At 37.4% G+C, this 26,721-nt stretch overlaps 2 pseudogenes; one reads left to right on the top strand and one right to left on the bottom strand.

Moving 5' to 3' along the window:
* Positions 1 to 26,721, top strand: part of LOC140516707 (olfactory receptor 5W2-like) — a 226,340-nt pseudogene that overhangs the window by 160,725 nt on the left and 38,894 nt on the right.
* LOC140516665 (olfactory receptor 5D13-like) lies at positions 12,010 to 13,701 on the bottom strand (annotated as a pseudogene).

Consider the following 26,721-nt stretch of genomic DNA (forward strand, 5'->3'; position numbering starts at 1 on the left):
CCCTGGATGCCTCCCGTTTCCCCTGGAGTGCTGAGGCACACCTGGTTCCTAGTAAAAGTTTCCACCTCCCCTGGAGCTCCTCTCCCAGCTCTGAGGCATGCCTGGGTCCTAATGCAAGTGTGAGTTTCCACTCCCCCTGGGACTCCTCTCCTAGCGCTGTGGCACACCTGGATCCTAGTGTGAGTTTCCACTGCCCTGGGACCCCTCTCCTTCTGGTTCACCTCTGCCACAGTAAGGGGAATCCCCCTTAACTATTTTCCCAGCCTCGGGTGTTATGAGACTGTTTGCCCCTTCATTGTTCCCATTGATCCAGAATTTTTCTGGGAAAATATTTTATGGTACTTTCAAGGTCAGCAAGGGAGGAGGAGAGAGCATTTACCAATTGTTCCACCATTTTGACTCCCGGAAGTTCAAGTATGTGACTTACAGATGTTTAATCTGTGAGCTGAAAGTCTCAGGAGCTGTCATGGCTGATATCTGGGGCTCAGTGGCTTTCACTTGCTTGGCTCCACCCTGGGTTGCCACTCTGCCATTCTGCTGTACTGCTGCTGCCTGAGGTGGCCCCGGGGCTTTCCTGCTCAGCTGTGTTGGACACACTGTGCTATGTGCTGTGGATTTACCCCCGAGGAACAGATCCTTCCCATCGACCTTCCAGTCTGTCTTGGGCTGTGAATCTGCCATAGTCTGTCTCCTATTGGATTCTGCACCTCCAAAATTTGGTCAGATTCTCTTTTTAGAGGTATCTGAAGGAGTTTGTCTAAGAGCTTAGGTGAGTAGTTGCTCTCACTCCTCCATGTTGGCTCCACCCACACATACTACTTTTTCGCCTTCGATATTCCCACCAATTTGATGTAGGCCTTTATCATCTCATACGTAGCCTAATGTAATAACCTACAGATTGATCCCCTTGCAACAAGTTTGTCCCTTCTCTAGCCCATCCTACAGTCAGATGACAAAGGGATCTTCCTACAGTGCAAGTCTGACTGTTGCACACACCACCTCTTTCAATCACCTTTAGTGGGGCTCTATCAGCTCCCAACATGGTTCTCTGTTTTGTGTTCAAAGGTCTTTGTAGCCTCTCTTACTCCTCCAGTCACCCCAATCTTTCCAGTGTTTTTTTAGAACTTATGCTTACTACTTACATCGTGATCTAGTCATTCTGTTCTTTTTGCTGTTCATTGCAATTTCATGCACAATCATCTTTTTCCTCCTTCCAATCTACTATGTTATGGAAATGTATATTTTGTTTTTTTAGTTCAGAATTTAAAAAAATGAAAAAAATGAAAATGTTTTCGTATCCAATCTTTCTACTCTAGACATTTTTCACTGACTGTCCAAAACACTTAGAATACTCTCCTTACTTATGTCTCCCTCATGGTTTCCTTTGTTTCATTTAATTCACAGTGAAAATTTTGCCCTCTAGAGAATATCTTTCTCAAAATCTTCTTAATTCTCAAATCTGTTGATAATTACCCATTTATCCTGTATTTAGCGTGTTTATACATAATTCTTGCATGTTTTCTCCTGCATTGGACTGTGAACTTTTTGAGAGCAGGGATTGTCTCAGGCTTCTTATATCAATAGCACTCTGCACAACCCCTGACTCATAGTAGATATTTAATGTTTTTTGTTTTATTTGTTTGTTTGTTGTTGAGTTTTTCCACTTTCTTTATTTTCTTTTGTTTTTGATTTTGTGAATGACTTGAAACCGATTCCTAGATTATACATATTCCACCTATGTGAACCTGACTAAGTCACTTACTCTCTGACTGATTTTTTTCCACATCTGAAAATTGGAAATAATAAAAATACTTATTTCATAAGATTTCTAAAAGAATCATTTCAGATCACATATGTGAAATGCTTTGAAAACTGTAAAATACTATGTAAATGTTAGTTGTCATTTTTTAAATTTTAATTTAAGCTGAAAATGTCTAAATATTTAAAGTTGAATAAAGGAAAAACTAATGGGTTAGGGAACTAGGTAGGGTTTAGAGAAGAAAACCAAACCTAAAAACAACACACACATATAAATGGACTCAGAGATATGAGAAATGAATGAGAGCTGTCCAAATATGGAAAATGCGAACAAGGATAAGCCTAGAAAAAAAATCTGGTACTTTTTTTTTAGCAGAAATATTTCGTTTATCCTTCTACTGTCTTCATTATCATACAGGTAACCATACTTACCCAGAATCTTGGCCCTATATTTCTAATGTCCTCTCTAGTCTTTATATCTTCATTTTTCTATCTAACTTCTCTCCTTAATCTTTCAAACACCTGTCAATTACTCTTATGCTTTCGTTTCTCATTTTTTTCTCCTTAATATTTATCCTAGTTGAGTATTTTTATATATTCACCTCTTTTACAGATGAAGAAACTAAGACTAAGAGAAATTAAACAATCTGACAAGTGTTAAATATCTAGTAAACACATGAGATGAAATAACTATTTAGTTCTTTTTAAAAAATTATAATATTTTAATTTATGGACTAAAACAAGCATTTGCATAACAAAAACCACAAAAAAGATTGCACATGGAAGAGCAAATCTATTGTGAATAACTTGCTATTCTTTTGAAATATAAAATAAAGTTATCACGTCAGTTTTTATTTTTCTCTTTTTCCCCACCCCGACATTAAGCACTGTTACATATTTCTCAAACAGAAGATTCTGTTTTTGAAAGTCTTCAGAATAGTATTGTTCATTTTCAACCCAGCTCTGCTCCTGACTCTTTCCCTGTCTTTTTCTCTTGCCCTTTAAGCTAGGACAACTAAGTGGTATGGTACACAGAGTACCAGACCTGAATTCAGGAAGACTGATCTTCCTGAGCTCAAAGCTGTCCTCAGACACTTAATTATTGTTTGTTCCTGAACAAATCACTTAATGCTGTCTATTCTAGTTTCTTCATCTATAAAAGAAGCTGGAGAAGGAAACGGCAAGCCGCTCCAGTATCTTTGCCGAGAAAACCCCACATGAGCTTATGAAGAACTGGATGTTACTAAAACAATTGAACAGATTTCCAGTTATGGGAGCCAAGATGGAGGAGTAATTGGTAAGTAGTATCTCCCTCTCCTTGTTGACCTTGACGAGTGCAGTGAATATCTCCCAGGGGAAAAGCCTCGAGCAGTGGAAGGAGAAGAAGGGCTAAAGAGATTCTCAGCCCAGGATGCTAGAAAGATCTCTAAGGAGGGTTCCTCTTGCTGTGGCCAAAGGAGACCAGTGCAGGATCAGAGCTCCACCTCAATGAACCTGGAGAAAGTTCTGAGCCCTAGTGGGGTAAATTCAGCAACTGCCAATAGCAGGACCTCAGACAAACGTCAGTACGCCAGTGGAATCAGGATGACACTAGCTCAGAGAGCTGAGCTTGCTTATGCTCTAACTCAGCAAAGGACTCTCCTGTGTCCAGATCGCCCTTCCCGCACACTTAATGAGCAAGATTCAGGGTAACTGTGGGGAAAACTCAAAAAGGCCTTACCTGACCTCTGCTTTCAAACACCAGCCAGCTCAGCACCAGGTAAGCACTAGCATTCTAGCTTCTAGCTGAAAGAACCAGAGGCCACAACACACAAAGCATCGAGTTTGAGGTACAAGAACAGTGGGACAGAGCCCTCTGTGCCATAGATTCAGTGACACACTTCAAAAACTAGGAAAAGGGTTATTATCATGATTAAGAAGCAAAGCAGAAAAGAAAAATCCAGAAAATCTTTCTATGGGGACAAGGACGAAAACACAAATACCAAAGAGGCCAGCATTGAGACTGCACATCAATCTGAAAATTCAGAAGGGAATATGAACTGGTCTGAAGCACAAAGAGCCTTCTTGGAAAAGCACAGGAAGAGTTTTAAAACTCAAATTAGAGAAACAGATGAAAAACTGATCAATGATTTTAAAAGTATGAAAAATAGAATTCAGTGAAGAGAACAGCTTTTTAAAAAGGAAAATTGTACAAATGGTAAAGGAAGAACAAAATCTAACTGGTGAAAATAACTCCTTAGAAGGAAAAATTGGACAGATGGAAAAGGAGATGCAAAAGTTAACTGAAAAAAAAAACAATTTGATAAAAATAAAATTGGGCAAGTAGAAGCTAATAAATCTATGAAACATCAAGAATCTGTTAAACAGAATCTAAAGAATGAATAGATAGAAGAAAATGTAAAATATCTAATTGGAAAAACAACTGACCTGGAAAATAGATCCAGGAGAGAAAATTTAAGGATTATTGGTTTACCAGAAAGCCGTGATGAAAAAAAGAGAGCCTGGAAAATGTTATTCAACAAATCATCACGGAAAATTGCCCAGAAGTCCCAGACCTAGAGGGCAAAATAGTCATGGAAAGAATATACCCTTCACCTCTAGAAAGGGCTCCCAAACTGTAAACATCAAGGAATATAGTTACCAAAATCCAGAGCTGTTAAGTGAATGAGAAAATATTGCAGGCAGCCAAAAACGAACAAATTAAATATCGAGGAGCTACAGTTAGGATCACACAGGACCTTCTTGTTTCTATATTAAAACACCAAGGGAACTGGAATACCATATTCTGTAAGGTAAAGAAGCTGGGACTACAACCAAGGATCAATTAGCCAACAAAGTTGAGCATAATATTTCAAGCAAGGAGATGGACATTCACTGAAATAAGGGATTTGCAGACTTTCCTGAGGGCCAGAACTCAATAGAAAATTTGATCTCCAAATGCAGGTCTCCAGAGAGGTACAAAAAAGTAAACAGGGGAAAAATTTTGATATTCAATATGAACAAACTTTTTATATCCCTATAAGGGAAGATGATACTAGTTAATCCTTAGAATTGTATATTTATTATAAAATTAAAAGGGATATACATAAGTAGAGGGAGTAGGCATTAATTAAATGATATGATGACAACAAATATGATTTCAGGGTCTGAAAGGATTGTAATGGGAGATGTGCAAAGGAGGAGGCAGAAAAAAATAAATTGCATCACAGAAAGAGGCACAAAAATATGTTACAGTAGAAGGAAAGAAGTGAGGGAGATACGCATTGTGTGAGAAGTACTCTCATCAGATTAGATTCAAGGAGGGTACAGCAAACTCAGGTCAGCATAGAAATAAAATTAGCCCTGTAGGCAGTAGGAAGAAAAGGGGAAAGAAAAGGAAAGGGTGGTTAAAAGGGAAGGGAGAAGTAGTAAGGGAAAAGGGGATTAAAAGGGAGAGGAGATGAATGAAGGGAGGTAAGACCGAGGGAGGCTGTTGTCAAAAATGAAAACTCTATTGTGGAGGGGAAGGGAGAACTAAAAGTACAAACAAGGGAAAAGGGAATGGAGGGAAAGACACAGAGAGTAATCATAACTGTGAAAGTGAATGGGATGAACTCTCCCATCAAACGGAAAAGGATAGCAGAATGGATTAAAAACCATAATCCAACAATATGTTGTTTACAAGAAACACATTTGAACTAGGTTATATACACAGGGTGAAGGGAAAAGGTTAGAGCAGAATATTTTGTACTTCAGCTGATGTAAAAAAAGCAGGGGTAGCAATCCTAGTCTCAGTTAAAGGAAAAACAGAAATAGATCTAGTCAAAAGAGATAAGGAAGGAAACTATTTCCTGTTAAAAGGTACCATAAACAACGAAGCAATTTCATTGCTAAATATATATGCTCCAAGTGGTATAGCATCCAAGTCTTATAGAAGTTAAGGGAGTTACAGGAAGAAAGAGACAGCAAAACTATACTGTTGGTGGACCTCAACCTGACCCTCTCTGGACTGTATAAATCTAATCTCTAAATAAACAAGAATGAAATTAAGTGGGTGAATAGAGCTCTGGATAAGGTAGATATGATAAAACTCTGGAGAAATTTGAATGGGGAGAGAAAGGAATATACCTTTATCTCAGAGGTACATGGCACATATACAAAAATTGACTATGTACTAGGCCATAAAAACCTCACAATCCAGTGAAGAAAGGCAGAGATAGTCCACACATCTCTCTCAGATAATAATGCAATAAAAATTATATGTACTCAAAGACCATGGAAATATAAAACAAAAACTAATTGGAAACTAAGCAGTGTGACAGTGAAGAATGAGTGGGTTAAACAGCAAATTATAGGAAAAATCAACAACTTCATTCAAGAGAATGTCAATAATGGGACACCCTACCAAATTTTAAGGGATACTGCAAAAGTAGTTCTAAGGGGAAGTTCTTTTTTTTTTTTTTATCTTTGAATGCTCATATGATTAAAATAGAGGAAAAGGAGATCAATAAATTGGTCATGCTGCTGACAAAGCTCGAAAAAGAAGGAATTGAAAATCCACACGTAAATACCAAATTAGAAATACTGAAAACCAAAGGAGAGATTACTAAATTTGAAATTAAGAAAACTATTGAATTCATCAATAAAACTAGGACTTAGTTTTATGACAAAACCAATAAAATTGATAAACCTTTAGTTAATTTGATTAAAAACAGAAGAAAACCAAATTTCCAATAGCACAAATGAAACGGGTGAACTCACCTCCAATGAGGAAGACATTAAAAGAATAATAAGAAATTACTTTGCCAGCTGTATGCCCATAAATTCAACAATCTATATGAGATTGATGAATTTTTAAAAAGATATAAATTTCCCAGACTAATAGAAGAGGAATCTGAATACTTAATCCCAAATCAGAAAAAGGAATTGAACAAGCCATCAATCAACTCCCTGGGAAAAATTCTCCAGGGCCAGATGGATTCACAAGTGAATTCTATCAGATATTTAAAGAATAGTTAATTTCAATACTATATAGACTATTTGGCAAAATTGGGGAAGAAGCAATCCTCCCAAATTCTTTTTATGATACAAATATGGTTTTGAAAACTAATCCAGGAAGAGACAAAACAGAGAAAGAATATTATAGACCAATTTCTGTAATGAATGTAGACGCAAAACATTTAAATAATATATTAGCAGCAAGAGTACAGAAACTTATCACTGGAGTGATACATTATGATCTGGTGGGATTTATACCATGAATGCAGGACTGGTTCAATATTAGGAAAACTATGAACATTATTGATCATATCAACAACAAAACTAACAGAAACCACATGATAATCTCAATAGATGCAGAAAAAGCTTTCAACAAAACACAACACCCATTCCTATTGAAAGTACTAGAGAACATATGAATAAATGGAGCTTTCCATAAAATAATAAGTAATATCTATATAAAACCTTCAGCAAGCATTATATGCAATAAGGACAACCTAGAGGCATTTCCAGTAAGATCAGGGGTGAAACGAGGATTTCCATTATAATCACTATTACTGTATATGATACTAGAAATGTTAGCTGTAGCAATAAGAGAAAAAAAAGAAATTGAAGGAATTAGAATAGGCAAAGAAGAAACTTAGTTATCACTCTTTTCAGAAGATATAATATGCTTAGAGAATCCCAGCAATTCAAGTAAAAAAAAAAACTACTTGAAATAAAGAAACAACTCTGGCAAAGATGCATATTACAAAATAAACTCACACAAATCTTCTGCATTTCTACATGTTACTAACAAAGTCCAAGAGCAATAGATAGAAAGAGAAATGCCATTTAAAGCTAGGGCAGACACTATAAAATATTTGCGAGTCTACCTGGCAAAACAAACCCAGGGACTGTATAAACACAACTGCAAAACACTTTTTACACGAATAATGTACGATCTAAGTAAGTGGAAAAACATCAGTTGCTCATGGGTAGGCAGAGCCAGAGTAGTAAAAGTGACAATTCTACCTAAATTAAGTCACTTATTCAGTGCCATACCAAACTATCAGATAGTTCTTTGCTAGAGCTAGAAAAAGCAATATCAAAATCCATCTGGAAGAACCAAAGTTCCAGAATATCAAGGGAACTAATGAGAAGAAATGCTAGGGAAGGTGGCCTAGCTTTACCAGATCTCAAAAAAGTATTATTAAGCAGCAAGTATGAAAACCGCTTGGATTGACACTATAAACAAATTAGTGCAGCAAGTAATAGTGTATACAAGATTTATGGAGAATGGAAAAATTTTTGACTACACAAGAGACAGAAAACATTACGAAGTGCAAAATGGATAATTTTGATTACATTAAATTGAAAAGGTTTTGCACAACCAAACCCAATGCAACCAAGATTACGAGGGAGGGAGAAAATAGGGGAAAAAATTTGCAACTAGTGTCTGTGATAAAGGACCTCATTTCTAAAATATAGAGAGAACTAAGTCAAATATACAAGAATACAAGTCATTCCCCAATTGATAAATGGTCAAAGACATGAACAGGCAATGTTTAGAGGAAGCAATTAAAAACATCTATAGGCATATGAAAAGAAATGCTCTAAATCACTATTGATTAGAGAGGTGCAAATCAAAACAACTCTGAAGTACCACATCACACCTATCAGATCGGCTAACACGACAAAACAGGTGGATAATAAATGTTGGAGAGATAATGTGGGTGAGTTGGAACACTAATTCATTGTTGGTGGAGCTGAGAACTGATCTAATAATTCTGGAGAGCAATTTGGAACTATGCCCCAAGGGTTACAAATATTTGCATACCCTTTGACCCAGCCATACCGCTTCTAGGACTGTATTCTCAAGAGATCATAAAAATGGGAAAGGATCTCACATGTCCAAAAATATTTATAACAGCACACTTTGTTGTGGTCAAAAAATGGAAATCAAGAGGGGAATGACAATAAATTGTGGTATATGAATGTAATGGAATACTCTTGTCCAATAAGAAATGATGTAAAGGAAGACTTCAGAGAGGCCTGAAAATATTTATATGAACTGAAGTTCAGTGAAAGGGCAGAGCAAGAGAGCTTTGTATTTAATAAGAATGTTTATGTAGAACCTATGCAAAATTGCATGCCTTCTCAGAGAGGAAGGGGGGAGCGAAGGGGGAAGGAGAGGAAGGGAGGCGAAAAGATCTTAGTTATATGGAAGTGATTGTAGAGCACCGAAAATAAATAAAATTAACTTTAAAAAAAGAAAAAAATACAAGAAATAAACAGCAACAAATTAATTTAGTCTTTCAGTGCTTCATGAAGGTCACTACGATTTATTTACTAAATCAGTGATTTACTGTTTGGTAGACGTTTTTGTATCAGGTCCTCCCTACCATGTCAAAACCATAGATTGTGAGCACATAGTTCTCTCTCTCTCTCTCTCTCTCTCTCTCTCTCTCTCTCTCTCTCTCTCTCTCTCTCTCTCTCTCTCTCTCTCTCTCTCTGTATGTATGTAGTTAGTAAGTTAGGGGAATAGTGAGTAGGGAGTTGGGGTAGGACCCAACTCTCCCAAAATATTTGTTATGTCAGATAGACTTTGTGATTTTTCTTGTTAAAGAGGTAACATTGAAGAAATGTGAGACTTTTGAAATAGAAAAATAAAAGTTCTCTAATCTCAAATAACTTTTAATAACACTTATGGAAGGGATTATGATTTATAATTTCTTACTTCCTAGCACTTAGCAATATGTCATGCATTCAACAAATGCTAGAACAGTACAGAGTTATAACTATTAGAACAGACATTATTTTAGCTTAAGAAATGTCTGTCTTGCCTGGGAGCACCCTTCTCATACGTCAGTCAGAAGGACGCCAACAAAACATCTGTGGCTATCAGGAAGTACCATTGTGCAGGGAAAGATTACCAACGTCTGGATCCTTTCACTTGCCTGAAGGTATGCTCCCTTGGCTGACTTTTTCCCCTATTTTCCTTGGTTCATTGGGTGATTAAGCTGTTGGTAAAAGCTTCCTCATGACCACACCACACTCCCCTCCCCCCCCCCCCCAAAAGACATTCTCAGAATTACACATTAGTAAGTTTATGCATTATATGAGAATAGAAAAAAAAAACAACAACAAAACAAACCTCAATTGGTTTTCATTGGCCATGTTATGGCCAAGTACAAAATAGACAGAAACCTATAATATGTAATAATATTATAAAGTATAATGTTAGGCCATCATAGTTTCTGCTATGTCTAGACATAGTGTCTTGTAATAATGCTCTAGAGCTTTTATCTGTCTTGAATGCCTTAGGGAATCAGGGTGCTGAGAATCTCTATGGGCCACAAGAGATGATTAAAGATAATCTCGTGTCTCCTGTGTCACATATACTGAATGGGATTTTCTTGAAATGATACCTGAACAAGTAGTTATGCTATTTATACCTTATGAACGTTATTAGCTATTAAAGGGAAAAGAGAAGCTCACAGTTGCTTATTCAACCCTATTTTTAGTTGTACTTTGTATATCAAGTATTTGTGTTTGTTGATTATTATAAGTTTATAATGCAAAAATGACATCCAAAACTTTTTTCATAAACGTATAAGGCTGAATCAAATCTCTTATTCAAGCATTAATGTCAAACTATCCAAGGATGAAAAAGTAATAGAAAATTTTGATGAAAATATGTTTTATTTTGAATACTTGTCAATGGGAAGTGGGAGGAGTAATTAGGTGAGAGCTGACCTGAATCATCATTTATGGTATACTTAATACGTGAAAAGAATAAGGGAGGGAATTATTGGATTATCCCTTTACCTTGTCATCTGTCAGAATAGCTCTGCATAGTAAAGATAAACATAGGGAAATTCAATTATATTAAATCTAACTTGAAAAACAATCAATTAAATTAAGTACAGTTCATTTAAATTCTGCTAAATAAAAGGTTTTAAAATTATATTAAGCACTTCTTGTTTGCACTGCATTTTGCATGAATAATGATTACAATACAATATTTTCTGAAGACACACCCTTGAAACATACCTGCTCTCTTTTAATATGTAGTCTATAAAGGATTAGATCACCACTTATTCCTCTGCTCATACGTTCTGGATCTTGGGAAGTGTGAAGAAGCTTATGGAATCGTTTTCTGAATAATGTTTCTAAACACATAAAATACATAGGTTTGTTGAAATATGTATGCAGCATAATTACACACAAACATATAATTATGTTTTATATATATATGTGTATATATATATATATACATATATATATATATATATATATATATATATATATATATATATATATATATATATATATATATGCATCCATATACGTTAAGGGAGCTAAGATTTTCTCTCCAGGAACATAATGAAATAAATCCTACGTCTCCTCTCAGTAATCTCTATTTTATTTTTGATTTTACATGATAAATTGTTTAAACATGGCTTATTCAAGCATGTTATTGAAGATGAGTCCAACACAAACTATTGGGTTTTTTATTTTTATTTAGAAATGTAGTTATAATTGTCATAGTAAGCACCAGACAAGAAAAAGTCTAGAAATCATGTTAACAGCAAACATTTGATTTAATTACCAAATGGGGAGAGAAAGGGGTATATGGGGTTTACAAGAAGGACTAGAACTTCTGATTTAAGGACTCTCTGAGCCCCTTTCAGGACTGCTTATCTACCTTTGGTGTCTACCTGCCACTCGACTCTTACCTGTGACTCCAAAATGTTGCTGTAATGTGGCTAACTCAGCAGATGGGCTAAAGTAGGTTGAGGGTAACTGACAAGCCTCCGACCTGTCAGTGAGTTAATGTAGGGGTGGGGTTTGTCTTCATGCAAAGACTTCCCAGGTGGGACTAGTGAATGAGAATTATTTGTTCCAAAAGCCATGAAGGCAGCTAAAACAGGCATTTTTGAGCAGAGCTTGCTCAGATATCAAAGTCACCAAACGTTCACTGCATCCAGTTATAAATATATAAATATATCCAGTTACCCAGAATTAAATTTTCCCTTATTCAGTAAATTGTAGTGTCTCACTATTATTTCCAGGGTCAAATATAGCATTATTTTTTTTAAATTCAAAGCCCTTTGTAACATGGCCCCCATATAACATTTTAGTCTTCTTACACACTACTCCCACACCATCCCCAAACCCCTGTACTCTGTGACATATGGCACTGTCTCCTTTGCTGGTCTTCAAATACAACATACCATATCCTGACTGAGGATTTTCACTTTATCGTACCCCTTGCTCGGAATTTTCTTCCTATTCTTCATCTAACCTCTCTGGCTTCCTTGAAGTGCCAAATAAAATCATACCTTCTTTGAGAAGAATTTTCTGATATCCATCAATGCTTTCTTTATACCTGAATGCAATGGCCATAAAAGTCATTTGGTCAGAAAAGTCTTCCTTTTTTCCTCAATAACCTTGAGAGAAGGTAAAGCTTCTCAAAGGAACTGCCTTGTTTTTTCTAAAATCCTTAAAAGGAATGAAGAAATCATTCCATACTGTGTAGAAATAAATCAAATTATACTGAAGTCAGTGATTCAATTCTCCCTCTTTCAGGTTTTAACCCACAAATAGTATATCTGTTTTATGTTCTGTTAGGGGTTTTATTAACCTTACTGATATATTTCTGCTGGGAATATTTCTCAGTTCTTTCCTTGGATTAACTCCAAAGTTCATCTTCACAAATTTTATAATGCAGTAGGGGAAGGATGTGTTCTAGGATACTGACGGCATTGATTTTATAGTCTAACTCCTTGGACTAGAATGTCTGGTGGGAATGAAATAATTCTTGCTCAATACTATCATTGGCTAGATTAGCAACATCAAAGCATAGAGGCAATTATTTAATCACTAAGTATTATTAAGCATCTACTGTATAGGAAAAATTTTACTAGGTGATGGGGATGTGAAGACAAATATTAAATAGTTCTTAGTCACAAATAACATATTTTATTAGGGGAGAAAATGCGTACATATATAAGTATATGCTACACACACACACACATACACATACATTTCAACTAAAAATACAGTTTTGCCTATTAATTTCCTGAAGGTTTCCTTCACATCTTTGTTCCTCAAACTATATATTATGGAGTTTAGCATAGGGATCACTATTGTATAAAAAACAGAAGTCACTTTGACTATGAGCCATGAGCTTTTGGAAGTGGGTGCACAATAGAGAAAGAGAATGGTCTCATCGAAGATGATTGTAGCAGTCAAGTGGGAGGCACAGGTAGAGAGGACTTTCTGCTTCACATTGGCTGAACGCATCTTCATAACAGTGATAAAAATAAAAAGATAGGGCATGATAATGGTTATAAGAGTGCTTATAATCATTGAAATTGGCAAAAGCAACAAGTATTATTTCACTAAATTGTCTATCTGAGCAGGAAGCAGAAAGGATGACCGAGTTCTCACAAAGAAAGTTATTGATAATGTTAGTTCCACAAAAAGACATTATGTGAATATCAAAGAAGATATTATTCCCCATGAATATTCCCCAGCAACCATCAGTGCACAGAGTGTTTGAGACATGGCCACTGTGTATAGCAAGGGTTTACAAATGGCCACAAAGCGGTCATAGGCCATCATTGCCAACATGAATGTCTCTGTCACCACAGACGTTGCAGTAAAAAGAAACTGTGTGATGCATGCTGTAATAGAGATTGGTGTATCTTCCACAAGTAATTTCTCTAGTAGTTTGAGTATAACTACAGTAGAGTAACAGAGATCCACAAAAGACAAGTGGTTGAGGAAGAAGTACATGGAGGTGTGAAGTTTGGGGTTGATCCTGATGACTACAATCATGCCTAGATTCCCCACAACAGTTATCACATAAATTGTAGAAAACACAAGGAAGAGAGGGACTTGAAGATGTGGATAATCAGAAAATCCTCTCGGCAGGAATATAGCTGTAACAGTCTGATTTTGGTCAACATTCAACATGGTCCCTGTTGGAAAGATAGAAAATTTATCTTTAAAAACAGAGCCTTAAGAAGAGAGGAAAACAGCTTGAGAAGTGGGTATGTTAAACTGACCTCCTATGGGGTGGAGAGAGCCAATTGTTAAATTTTCAATGTGGAAATTTACAATTTGGAAGTTAACAAAAGTCATAGCTTGATTTATTGAGTTGTTGACTCTCTGGAACTAAGAGCATGATGTATAAAATGCTAATACTACATATTAAATTTAAAAGTTTGTCTTTTTGTTTGTTGTCAGGCAGTTAACATTTCTTAGACAGGCATTAAAAGCCTTCCAAAATTTCTACATTCCTATTTTCTCTGCCTTTGTTACCTTTATTGAAATACTGCTCTTACTTGTAAAGCCCTCAGTCCTCATCTTCACCTATTTAGGTGTTCACTTTCTTTCAAGGGGGCTTGATATCACTCCTTTCTTCTTGAACTTTTATCCCTCGTTATTTATTACCTTCTTTCAATACATGAAGTGTTTACTGTTTTCAGTATTCACTATCTATTCAGTATTTATTGACTTATATTGTTAATAGGGATAGGGACTAGATCAATTATTTCATTGGTATAGGAAACTCACTGAAAGATATTCTTTTTGCCTATGTAGACAACGGTGTTTTCTGTACCTTATAATCTTAAAGACTTGCTTAGAGCTCTGGGATGTAAAATGATTACCAATGGCCATGAAGTTAATATATAACAAAGGTGGGAGTTAAAAGCAGATTTTCCTGGTTTTGAAGCTGGCTTTCTATACACTATACCAAGTCATTTTTATCAGTATTACTACATACTATCTCTCTCTCCATATATGTATATATATGTGTGTGTGTGTGTGTGTGTGTGTGTGTGTGTGTATACACACAGACACACATACATATTTCCATATATATATGTATGTGATATATTAATGTGTATAACATTTCCAAGAAATATTTTAGCACAATGATATACTTAATGAATAAAATACCACACATATTTATATAAAATTTTGCTATGTATAATAATTAGATAGATTCATAGGCTTCTTTCTATCCATCTACCAACTCTATACCTATACCTCTTCTTGAATGAAAGTGAATCTCGGCTTCAGGAAGTTATGCTTAAAGAGTTCAAAATATAGCAAGTCCTACCAAATTGGAATGGATCCAAGTACAGGAAAATGGGGGACGAGAAGCTTATTGTTTGAGAATCAGATATTCTATATTTAAATAAGCTTATGATTATTTGATGGCTACTGGATGCTGCAATTTTTAACTATAATAAGTCTTTGAGAGAAATCAAGTATGTCAGAGATGATTTTTAATATGCACTAATAAAATATCCCATTGGTGAATCATCCAGCTCAATCATCCAGAATCTCTTATATCTCCAAATAAGTCTTGAGTCTCTTGAGCATAGGAACTATATTTAATGACCCAGGGCTTGACAGTATGTTCAAAAAATGACTATTCAATAAATGCATATTGATAATGCTTATTCTTAACATTTTAATTCAGCAGCTGCAAATATGTCCTGGCAATTTATTTCTCATTTATTAGGTAAGGTCATGAAGAAATTAAAATTATACTGCATCATTTAATAATTGATCAACCCTATTTCCCATTTTGTCAAACCCCATTTCTCAGTTAAGTTCAAAACTGGTCTCTCCCACTCTGAATTAAATATGTGGTTGAATGATGTGATCAACCCTAGTCTTACCTCATTTAGCTTAAATCCTCCTTGAAACAACTGTTCTTCTGCCCTTGTCTCTTCTTGTAAAACCAGGGGATGATTTGATGTCCCCCAAGGGGAGGTCCTGATTTCAATGGGTTCTGATTTTCTAGCCAAGATTACTAGAAATGGTTGAGTCCCATAAAGCAATTAATATTCCTTAATTGTCGAAGAGGAGTGTGATCAGTCACATCTGTCTGTGGACTCACTTTCTCAGCTACAGCAAATTGCAAGGCTTCCCAACTACCCTGACTCCCTCCCTTCTGGGTCCCTAACTGAACTGAAGGGCAAGTCTGGTCTATATAGATCTTTGTTAATAACCCGTTACCTTGTTTGAACAAAGTGTGCCTCAGTTTCCCTGTTATTAGTATTTTATATCACACCTTGATGAAAGAAGAGCATCACAAAGAAAGAAGAAACAAAGCCCAAGTGATGTCTCCACAGTCCATGGGCTCACATGGAGCACGTATTTCCTAGCTCCCTCGTCCTGTCACAAATGAGGCTGCTGGTAAAACATTCCCATGATTAATAAACATCCTGGAAAAGAGTGTGCTCAGCTTAAGGCCAGTAGGAGACATGTCTAGCACATTCCCCCAGAAAATGATGGTAGTCTTCTTCGGGTATACAAAACACAATCCACACTATTTCATAGCTAAACTCAAGTCGGAGTTAAGGAAAGACAAGCCACCTTGCTGAAATTGAGGCAAAGAGTGGGGCAGTGCTGTGCATCTTAAATCTACCTCCAAGCCTTTGGAGACTCCGACCCTAGAGAACCCATTACTATGGTTTTGGTATTGTTATTGTTGTTTTCTCCATTCCCATGGACCATGCAATAAATAATTAGTTAAAAAGCCATTTCTCCTGTGTCTTCTTTGCAGACAGAAATCTTCTTGAAATCACAGAGGAAGTGTCCAACTTGAGAATTATTTTACAACTGCCTTATTTCTGGCTGGTTCCAATCTCCTTCACAAACATTATGGCAGATCCTTCCCAGGATGATGCCATAGTAAATCATTGTACGAAAATATAAAATAACGCACATCTATGATTATTCTCTGGGAGCTGATCTGCACATAGCAGTAATGGGAAAAAAAACATGCAGAAAACTGTGTGTGGGTAAAGTTCGGTATTGCATCCTTATTTGGTTACTTGTTAGCAATATGCAATAAAAATCAACTTAACAATATACGATATAATTTAGTACAAATAAAGTCAATTGTAGTTGAAAATATGATAATGATGATGAGAAACGTAAGATAATGAATAGCAGGGCTTTGTTCAGGAGAGGGTTTTTTTTGTTTATTTTGTCTTGTTTTGTTTTTGGATGGAAGAGATATACATTTGTAGACATATAAGCAACAAATAACTAAGGAGAGATTACTAAGAGAATAGGGGTGAAAAGGGAGAAATCCTCAGAAGATGAGATGGAATGAAACCAACAGTACATGCAGAGAGATTAGTCTTTGCAATAAGAATGTAGACCTTTTTGTGTGAAAGACAAGTGCAGGAGAAAGTAGCAGAAAGCATCCAAACGATGTGAGATGAGAAGAGGAGAAGATGCAGTTCTTGGTGAATGGGCTCATTTTTCAATGAAATATAAGTGACTTTTCACATCTGTCACAAATGAGAGAGAGGAGGAAGACAACCTATGAGAGGTTTGAAATGAAAGGTTTGTAAAAGAAGTTGTGGTACCTACAATAGTGACTCAACTATAAAGTGACAACGGACTGGAATCAGTCCTAACCTGTGGATGGATAGAGCTGAACAAAGCAGGCTAGAGACAGGAGAGACAGGAGTCAAACAGAAATTTAATTTAAGAGAGGGGAAAATAGGTTTCCAAAGTGAAGTCCCCCTGAGAATGGGAACTTGTGGCATGGCGAGGGATTTTATACATGAAAACAAGAAAAAGGAAGGACCCAACACAGACTTAAACAAATAGTACCCATGTTGCCATTTCTTGGAACTATACAGGCATTCTTCAGTTCTGTGTAGCTTTGTGATTGTCTCAGATCTTAAAGGCCATTGAGCCTTACGATTGTTCAGTCAGGTCCAAAACCAGAGTTAGTGTGTAGGGAATAGGAGGGCAGTATCTGGTTTGGTTCACTTAGCAGTTAGAAGCAGGGGGATTATTCAGAGGTTCAGGAGATTTGATTGATAACTTTCTGCTGCAGCATGTTGACTGCTTCTGACTGTCAGGTGCCAGGGAAATAGGGAAGATGCAACAAATCTAAATAGTTATTGATTAATATGAAAATGATGAATCCCTCAGAGAACACCTGGTACGGGTCAAAGTAAGACATTTTGCTAGAGGGTGAGATAATCCAGAGGGTCACTACAAAGGATTGCTGTTTTTCCCAAGCTTAGGACACAGTCTGCTTGCTGGACTTTAGCTCTGGAAAATAGGGTCTCTCCAAATTTCTTGACAGAAATTGTAGAAGAATTATCTTATTGCAGAGACCATCCAGTTCTTGTCATATACATGTAAGTCAGTAGCATGCAGTCAACACACTTTTAGTATTTTCTTCATCTTTGTTCAGTAGAAGCTCAATAGAAATGAAGTCAACAGATGATAAAAGAAATCCTATGCTGAATCTTAGAAAATGCAAGACCTTCAATAGGATAAAGGGAAGAAAAAAATTAATATAACAATAACTCTCCTTTAAGAAAAGGGAATAGCATAGAGTTGAATTTGCTCTCTAATTACTCAAGATGAGAAAGGGTAGAGACTATATCTATTTGAGGAAGAGGACCAGTGGTTTGGTTTAGACTTGAGAAGTTGGTTGGTTGTTGTCCTTCATCTTCGAAGAAGACCAAAATGAAATTACCATTGCCGAGTGAAATTTCAGTGTGTCCAACTGTGGCTGATCAGATCAATGCGAGCTCTGAATATTCTACCAGAGGTTGGGCACAGATAGTTCATGTGAACATTTGGGGTGAATATCCCACATTTCCGCATCCTGCACTTACTTTGTGCTATCTCATTTCTGCTTTGCTCAAAGTACCTAGCACCTTTTCTTATGTGGGCACGCCATGCTGAGCGGTCCTTTGCCAGTGTCTCCCATGTTGCACAGTCAAATCCAAAGTTCTTGAAAGAGACCTTGAGCGTTTCCTAGCATAGTTTAAATACTTGACAGTTCAGCTCGAGCAAGGACTTCAGTGTCTGGTATCTTATCCTGCCAGGTGATCCTCAGAATCTTCCTAAGACAGTTCAAATGGAAGTGATTTAGTTTCCTGGAATGGCGCTGGTAAGGTGTGCTGTTGCTCTCTGGTAATCTGATCCTACTCTAGCATTAAAGTCACCCAGAATTGTAAGCTTGCCCTCTTTTGGAACACTGACGATAAGGGTCTCTAGGTCTTCATAAAATTTTTCTTTGACTTCATCGGTGTTTGTCATGGTCAGAGCATAGGCACAGATGATGCACTTGAGAAGTAGAATGATTATAATTCATGATGAGAATAAGGAACTGGTTTGGAGATTTCTAGGCAAAGGGAGAGGCAGAATGACAACAGAGTGTTATCAGATGAGGCATTTCACAGTTCATGCGCAAATTCGTGTTGTTGTTGTTATTGTGGTTGATTCATTCAGTTGGATCTGACACTTTTTGATCATATGGACCATAGGATACCAGACCATTCTATCTCATCATATTCCCAGGTCTGAAGAAAGTTTGTATTTATTGCTTCCATTACATTATTTATCCATCGCATTGTCTGCCATTTTTTTTTCCTTTTGCCGTCAATCTTTCCTAACATCAGGGTGTTTTCCAATGAGTCTGACATTCTTATTATATGGCATTAGCCAGTTTATTACTTAGGGAAAAACATTGCAGTGATTGTAATGAAAGGAACTGATAGCTTTAGAATGAGATATTGATCACTTTGAGCTAAAGGAGGAAGACATAAGAGAGTGGTCAGTTGGAACAGGACAGGTTTTAAACAATCACTAGTGGAGGCTAGATTCAGCGAAATAGAGAGAAAATGACCAGATAGGATTAATTTCTTTTAAACAGCGTTCAGGGATTTAGAGAGTTGCTATAAAAGTCCCTCTCCCATCTTATCCCACAGTTTTCGCAACTCTTTAGAAGACTTTCCCTCTTCAACTGTACATGTTGTTTCCTCTTCAACCTATAAGAAAGTAAGGTTCCAATATTAGCAGCCCTACCTCACACCTACTTCCTTCCTATTTTCATGCTCTATTTTCATGAGATAATTTCTCTTTTTAATCTTTTCCTGTCCAATTTTCTTTTTCTAGAATCACTTCACCATATGCAACTTAGCCATAACCCTTCTTTCAACCTACTTAGTAATGATAATAGCTTTAAGAATAAAATTACAATACTAACAATTACTAATATTAACAGCATTTTCATATAACATTAGTAAACATTTTGACCCTAATCAATGCCTTATAATTAGACTCTAATGATTTCCTTATAGTTTTTTTTTCCGGAACTTTTATATTGAATTTTCCATTGGGTTCTGGTCTTTCTGTTATACACACCTGAAAGTCTTTCAGTTCATCAAATGTCCATTTATTTTCCATTCATGATTATATAGTATTTTGCAAGATAAGTTATTCTGGCATGAAACCACAGATCCATTGCTTTTTAAAATACAATGTTACAGAACCTACAGTCTTTTAGTGTAGAAGCTTCTATGTCTTGTGAAATCTTGATTATTTTCCCACAGTATATAAATTGTTTTGTTTTGTTTTGTTTATCTTCTTGATTGCATTATTTTCTCTTCAAACTGGAAGTTTTAAAACTTGGCTGTGACATTCCTGTAAGTTTTCTCCCTAGGATTTCATTCAGTTGATAATTGGACTGTTCTTTCTACTTTACCTTTTTGTTCTAGCACTTCAGGGAAATTTTCTTTAATAATGTCTTATAATATTGTATACAAATTCCTTATTCTATCATAAATTTCAGGAAGCCAAACAATTCTCACATTGTCTGTCCTTGAGATCTATTCTCTTGAACAGTTCTTTTTTTCTTTTTTTAAAAAATCATTTATTTATTTAACTTTTAACATTCATTTTCACAAAATTTTGGGTTCCAAGTTTTCTCCCCTTTTGTCTCCTCCCCCCACCCTAAAACACCGAGCATTCTAATTGCCCCTATCACCAATCTGCCCTCTCTTCTATCATCCCTCTCTGCCCTTGTCTCCAACTTCTCTTTTGTCTTGTAGGGCCAAGTAACTTTCTATACCCCTTTACCTGTATTTCTTGTTTCCTAGTAGCAAGAACAGTACTCGACAGTTGTTCCTAAAACTTTGAGTTCCAACTTCTCTTCCTCCCTCCCTCCCCACCCCTTCCCTTTGGAAGGCAAGCAATTCAATATAGGCCATATCTGTGTAGTTTTGCAAATGACTTCCATAACAGTCGTGTTTTCTAAGACTAACTATATTTCCCTCCATCCTATCCTGTCCCCCATTACTTCGGTTCTCTCTTTTGATCCTGTCCCTTCCCATGAGTGTTGACCTCAAATTGCTCCCTCCTCCCCATGCCCTCCCTTCCATCATCCCCCCCACCCTGCTTATCCCCTTATCCCCCACTTTCCTGTATTGTAAGATAGGTTTTCATACCAAAATGAGTGTGCATTTTATTCCTTCCTTTAGTGGAATGTGATGAGAGTAAACTTCATGCTTTTCTCTCCCCTCCCCTCTTTTTCCCTCCACGAAAAAGTCTTTGCTTGCCTCTTTTATGAGAGATAATTTGCCCCATTCCATGTCTCCCTTTTTAATCCCAATATATTTCTCTCTCACTGCTTGATTTCATTTTTTAAAGATATGATTCCATCCTCTTCAATTCACTCTGTGCACTCCGTCTCTATGTGTGCGTGCGTGTGCGTGTGTGTGTGTGTGTGTGATCCCACCCAGTGCTCAGACACTGAAAAGTTTCAAGAGTTACAAATATTGTCTTTCCATGTAGGAATGTAAACAGTTCAACTTTAGTAAGTCCCTTATGACTTCTCTTTGCTGTTTACCTTTTCATGCTTCTCTTCATTCTTGTGTTTGAAAGTCAAATTTTCTTTTCAGCTCTTGTCTTTTCATCAAGAATGCTTGAAAGTCCTCTATTTCATGGAAAGGCCATTTTTTCCCCCTGAAGTATTCTACTCAGTTTTGCTGGGTAGGTGATTCTTGGTTTTAGTCCTAGTTCCTTTGACTTCTGGAATATCATATTCCACGCCCTTCGATCCCTTAATGTGGAAGCTGCTAGATCTTGTGTTATCCTGATTGTATTTCCACAATACTTGAATTGTTTCTTTCTAGCTGCTTGCAATATTTTCTCCTTGACCTGGGAACTCTGGAATTTGGCCACAATGTTCCTAGGAGTTTCTCTTTCTGAATCGCTTTCAGGTGGTGATCTGTGGATTCCTTGAATACTTATTTTGCTCTCTGGTTCTAAAATCTCAGGACAGTTTTCCTTGACAATTTCATGAAAGATGATGTCTAGGCTCTTTTTTTGATCATGGCTTTCAGGTAGGCCCATAATTTTTAAATTGTCTCTCTTGTATCTATTTTCCAGGTCAGTTGTTTATCCAATGAGACATTTCACATTATCTTCCATTTTTTCATTCTTTTGGTTTTGTTTTGTGATTTCTTGGTTTCTCATAAAGCCATTGGCCTCCATCTGTTCCATTCTAATTTTGAAAGAACTCTTTTCTTCAGTGTGCTTTTGAACCTCCTTTTCCATTTGGCTAATTCTGCTTTTGAAAGCATTCTTCTCCTCATTGGCTTTTTGAACCTCTTTTGCCAGTTGAGTAAGCCTATGTTTCAAGGTGTTGTTTTCTTCAGCATTTTTGGGGGTCTCCTTTAGCAGGGTATGGATCTACTTTTCATGCTTTTCTTTCATCTCTCTCATTTCTCTTCCCAGTTTTTCCTCCACCTCTCTAACTTGATTTTCATAATCCTTTTTGAGCTCTTCCATGTCCTGAGCCCATTGTGTGGCCTGGGATACAGAAGCGTTGACTTCTGTGTCTTTGCCTGATGGTAAGCATTGTTCTTCCTCATCAGAAAGGAAGGGAGGAAATACCTGTTCCCCAAGAAAGTAACCTTCTATAGTCTTCTTTTTTTCCCTTTTCTGGGCATTTTCCCAGCCAGTGACTTGACTTCTGAGTTTCCTCTTCACCCCCACCTCGCCTCCAGATCTGCCCAGCCAGCACTTGGGGTCTGAGATTCAAATGCTGCTTCCCAGCCTCAGGGCTTTGGGTGGGGGCAGGGCTGCTATTCAGTGTGAGAATAAGTTCAGCTGCTCAGGTGGGGTCAGGGCAGCCTCACGGGTTCAGTTCCCTCAGGGGGTTTATGCAGAGACCTTCAACAATGGATCCAGGCTCCTGCCTGCTTGGGGAGCCCCGGTCTGCTCTTGCCTCCACTGCTACCTCCCGAGGGGGCCTGAGTTATGGGGGCACCCTGCTCCCCTCTCGGCAAGCCGAAAAGACCCTCTCACAAACCTTTGGGACCCGTGGGTGGAGGGACCTGCATGGCTACTGGAGATTGCATCCCTGAAACCTGCTCAGATCTGCTCCTCTTGGTGCTGTGTGGCCAAGGCAGGGCTGGGCTTGGCTCCGGACGTTTTGTGAGAGGTTTTCAGGACTCTCTGGAACAGAAATCTCTTCTGCTCCATTGTTCTGTGACTTCTGCTGCTCCAGAATTTGTTGGGAGTTCTTCTTTACAGATGTTTTATGGGCTGTGGGTTTGGAGCTAGCGTATGTGTGTCTTTCTACTCCACCATCTTGGCTCCGCCCCTCTGTTTTCTTGTAGGGCAAAATTTTTTCTATACTCGATTACCTGTATTTCTCATATCCCGGTTATATGCAATAAAAATTCTCAGCATTGGTTGCTAATACTTTGAATTCCAACCTCTCTCCTTCCCTCCCTCCCTACCCAACCCCACTGAGAAGGCAAGCAATTCAATATAGACCAAGTATGTGTCATTTTGCAAAAGACTTCCATAATGATCATGTTGTGTAATACTAACTATATTGCCCTCTATCCTACTCTATCCCCGTTATTTTTCCCCTCATTTGCCCTTGTCCCTTCTCAAAAGTGTTTATTTCTAGTAATTTCCTTCTCACATTAGCCCTCCCTTCTATCATTCCCCTTACCTCTCTTGTTGTCTCCTCCCCCAGTTTCCTGTGGTGTAAGATAGATTTTCATACCAAATTTAGTGAGCATGTTATTCCCTCCTTCAGCCATATGTGGAAAGAGTAGCTTCACTTTTCCCTTCTGCCCTTCTCCCTTTTCTTCTCCACTGAACAAGATTTTTCTTATCTCTTTTATGGGTGATAGCCTACTCCATTTCATTTCTCCCTTTTTCCTCCCAGTGTTTTCCTCCCTCACCCCTTAATTTTTTTTCTATTTTACTTTTTTTTTTGCTTGGGGATATCATCTCTTGTGATTCAACACAGCCTGTACTTTCAGTCTATATACATATATATGTGTGTGTGTGTGTGTGTGTGTGTGTGTGTGCTTACAATCCCTCCACCTACCCAAATACTGAGAAAAGATTCAAGACTTATAAATATTTTCTTTCCATGTAGAAATTCAAGCAGTTCAGCTTTAGAAAGTCTGTGATGATTTTTCTTTCCTGTTTACCCTTTCATGCTTCTCTTGATCCTTGTATTGAAAAATCTAATTTTCTATGCAGTTCTGGTCTTTTCCTCAGCATGAATGCTTCAAAGTCCACTATGTCATTGGATGACCATTTTTTCCCTTGAAGTATTGTACTCAGTTTTGCTGGGTAGGTGATGCTTGGTTTTAGTCCCAGTTCCTTTGACTTCTGGAATATCCTATTCCAAGCCCTTTGATCCCTCAGTGTTGAACCTGCCAGATCCTGTGTTATCCTCATTATATTTCCACGATACTCAAATTATTTCTTTCCAGCTGCTTGTAGTATTTTCTCCTTGATCTGGGAACTCTGAAATTTTGCCACAATATTCCTAGGAGTTTCTCTTTTTGGGTCTCTTTCAGGAGGTGATAGGTGGATTCTTTCAATATTTATTTTGCCCTCTGATTCTAGAATATCAGGGAAGTTTTCTTTGATAATTTCATGGAAGATAATATCTAGGCTCTTTTTTGATCATGGCTTTCAGGTAGTCCCATAATTTTTAAATTGTCTCTCCGGGATCTATTTTCTCAGTCAGTTGTTTTTCCAATGAGATGTTTCACATTATCTTCTATTTTTTCAAACTTTTGCTTTTGTTTTTTAACTACTTGGTTTATCTCATAGTCATTCATTTCCCTGAACTTAAGTCTCTCTTTCAAAGAATTGTTTTGTTCAGTGAGTTTTTGATCTTTTCCTCCATCTGGCTAATTGTGTTTTTTAATGCTTCCTTCTCCTCACTGACATTTTGAACCTCTTTTTCCAGTTGAGTTAGCCTCTTTTTGAAGGTGTTATTTTCCTCAGCATTTTTTGGTTCTCCTTTAGTAAGCTGCTAACTCGTTTTTCTTGCTCTTCTATTTCCTGGTTCCTATTTAAGTTCCATTTGTAGGCCTTGGAGTCAGGGGCCTTGACTTCCTCTGACAGTATACCTTGTTCTTCCTCATCTGGAAGGATGGAAGGAGACACATGCTCACCAAGAAAGCAACCTTCTTTGGTCTTATTTTTTTCCCTTTTTTGGGCGTTTTCCCAGACAGTTACTTGACTTCTGAATTTCCTCTCCAAAATCAACTCGCCTCCAGTTCCTACCAAGCCAGCAGTGGAGGCTGAGATTCAGATGAGGTGTTCCAATCTCTCAGGGGCTTTAGGAGGGAGCAGGGCCACTATCAAGTGTAAGATTGAGATCAGCTCCTGACGTGGGGGCCAGGCCACCACACAAGGCTCAGTTCCCTCAGGGGCTTTATGATGAGTCCTTCAACAATGGATGCAGGCTGCTGCCTGCCCTGGAAACCCGCATCAGCTGCTGCCTCTGTTGCTGCCACCTGAGGAGGCCAGAGTTATGGGGACACCCTGCTCCCTTCTCGGCCAACTGACAAAACCCTCTCACTGACCTTTAGCTCCTGTGGGTTGAGAGATCTGCGCTGCTGCTGGAGATTCTGTCCCTGAAGCCTGCTCCTTTCTGCTCCTCCCAGTGCTGCTAGGCCAAAGCTGGGCTGGACTCTGCTCCATATCCGGTGTGACAGATCTTTCCCATCGATCTTTTAGGTCACTCTGGGCTAGAAATATCCTCCACTCTGTTGTTCTGTGGCTTCTGCTGCTCTAGAATTTGTTGAGAGTCCTTTACAGGTGTTTTATAGTCTGTTGGGGAAGAGCTAGTGTATGTGTGTCTTTCTACTCCACCCTGATGAGATTTTTTATCACTTATTTTTGAAATGAAACTCAGGAATATCTTTTGATATGTAAATCTTTGTTTTCTCCTCCCAGCAGCCTTAAATTCCTACCTCTTTCTGGCAGCTACAATCTAAAATCACACCTTCTTTTTCTTTCTTTTCTTTCTCTGATGTAATTGGAGAATAACTAAGCTTTGAAATAATCTCTGCTCATTGCTTAGAATTAATTAAGAATTCTAGGCCTATGCTGAAGCTTATAATGAACTGAGTTTTACCTCTTACAAGTCTGCATATTGATCAGTTTGAATGGCAACAGCTGCTATCATATAATCTCTGGATGTTTTCATAATAATAGTCTATATATATCTCTTCTGTACATAGATGTTTCCATGATTTTCCCACTTAGATTGCTAGTTGTTTTGTTGGCAAGGACTACTTTCACCTTTCTTCTTAGACCAAAGATTGACAGAATAGGAGCTAGATAGTAGGTACTGAATGCTTTGACATTGACTTGATTTATTGCTCTAAAGAACCATATGTAACTTAGACTATTTCATATGTACTTGAGATCTATTGTAAAATTTTATCACTGTCTAGAATAAAGTAAAGATTGTCAGGTATTTTGTCTTTGAAAGAAGGAGGAAAGTGAGAAAATTTTGGAGCAGTAATTCTCAAAGTGTTGCCCAAAGAGATCTCATAGTCCCTGAAACCCTTCCACTCACTCTCACATAACAAACATTTTTAAGCATTTGCTATTTGGCAAGAGCTGTTTTAAATTCTGGATATACAAACAGAGGCAAAAGACACTTACCATCCTCAAGGAGCTTAAAATTTAATGTGGAAGGCTATATAGATATAGATATACACACGCACATATGCACATACACATAAACATACGTACATACATATGCACATTCATACACATATATGCACAGGTATGGACATTCATATATAGGCATATGTGTGGATATATACATATATTGTCATGCATATATTTATGTGTACACAGACAGGCATA

Source organism: Notamacropus eugenii, chromosome Y (genome assembly GCF_028372415.1).
Source record: "Notamacropus eugenii isolate mMacEug1 chromosome Y, mMacEug1.pri_v2, whole genome shotgun sequence".
In the NCBI taxonomy this organism is placed as follows: Eukaryota; Metazoa; Chordata; class Mammalia; order Diprotodontia; family Macropodidae; genus Notamacropus; species Notamacropus eugenii.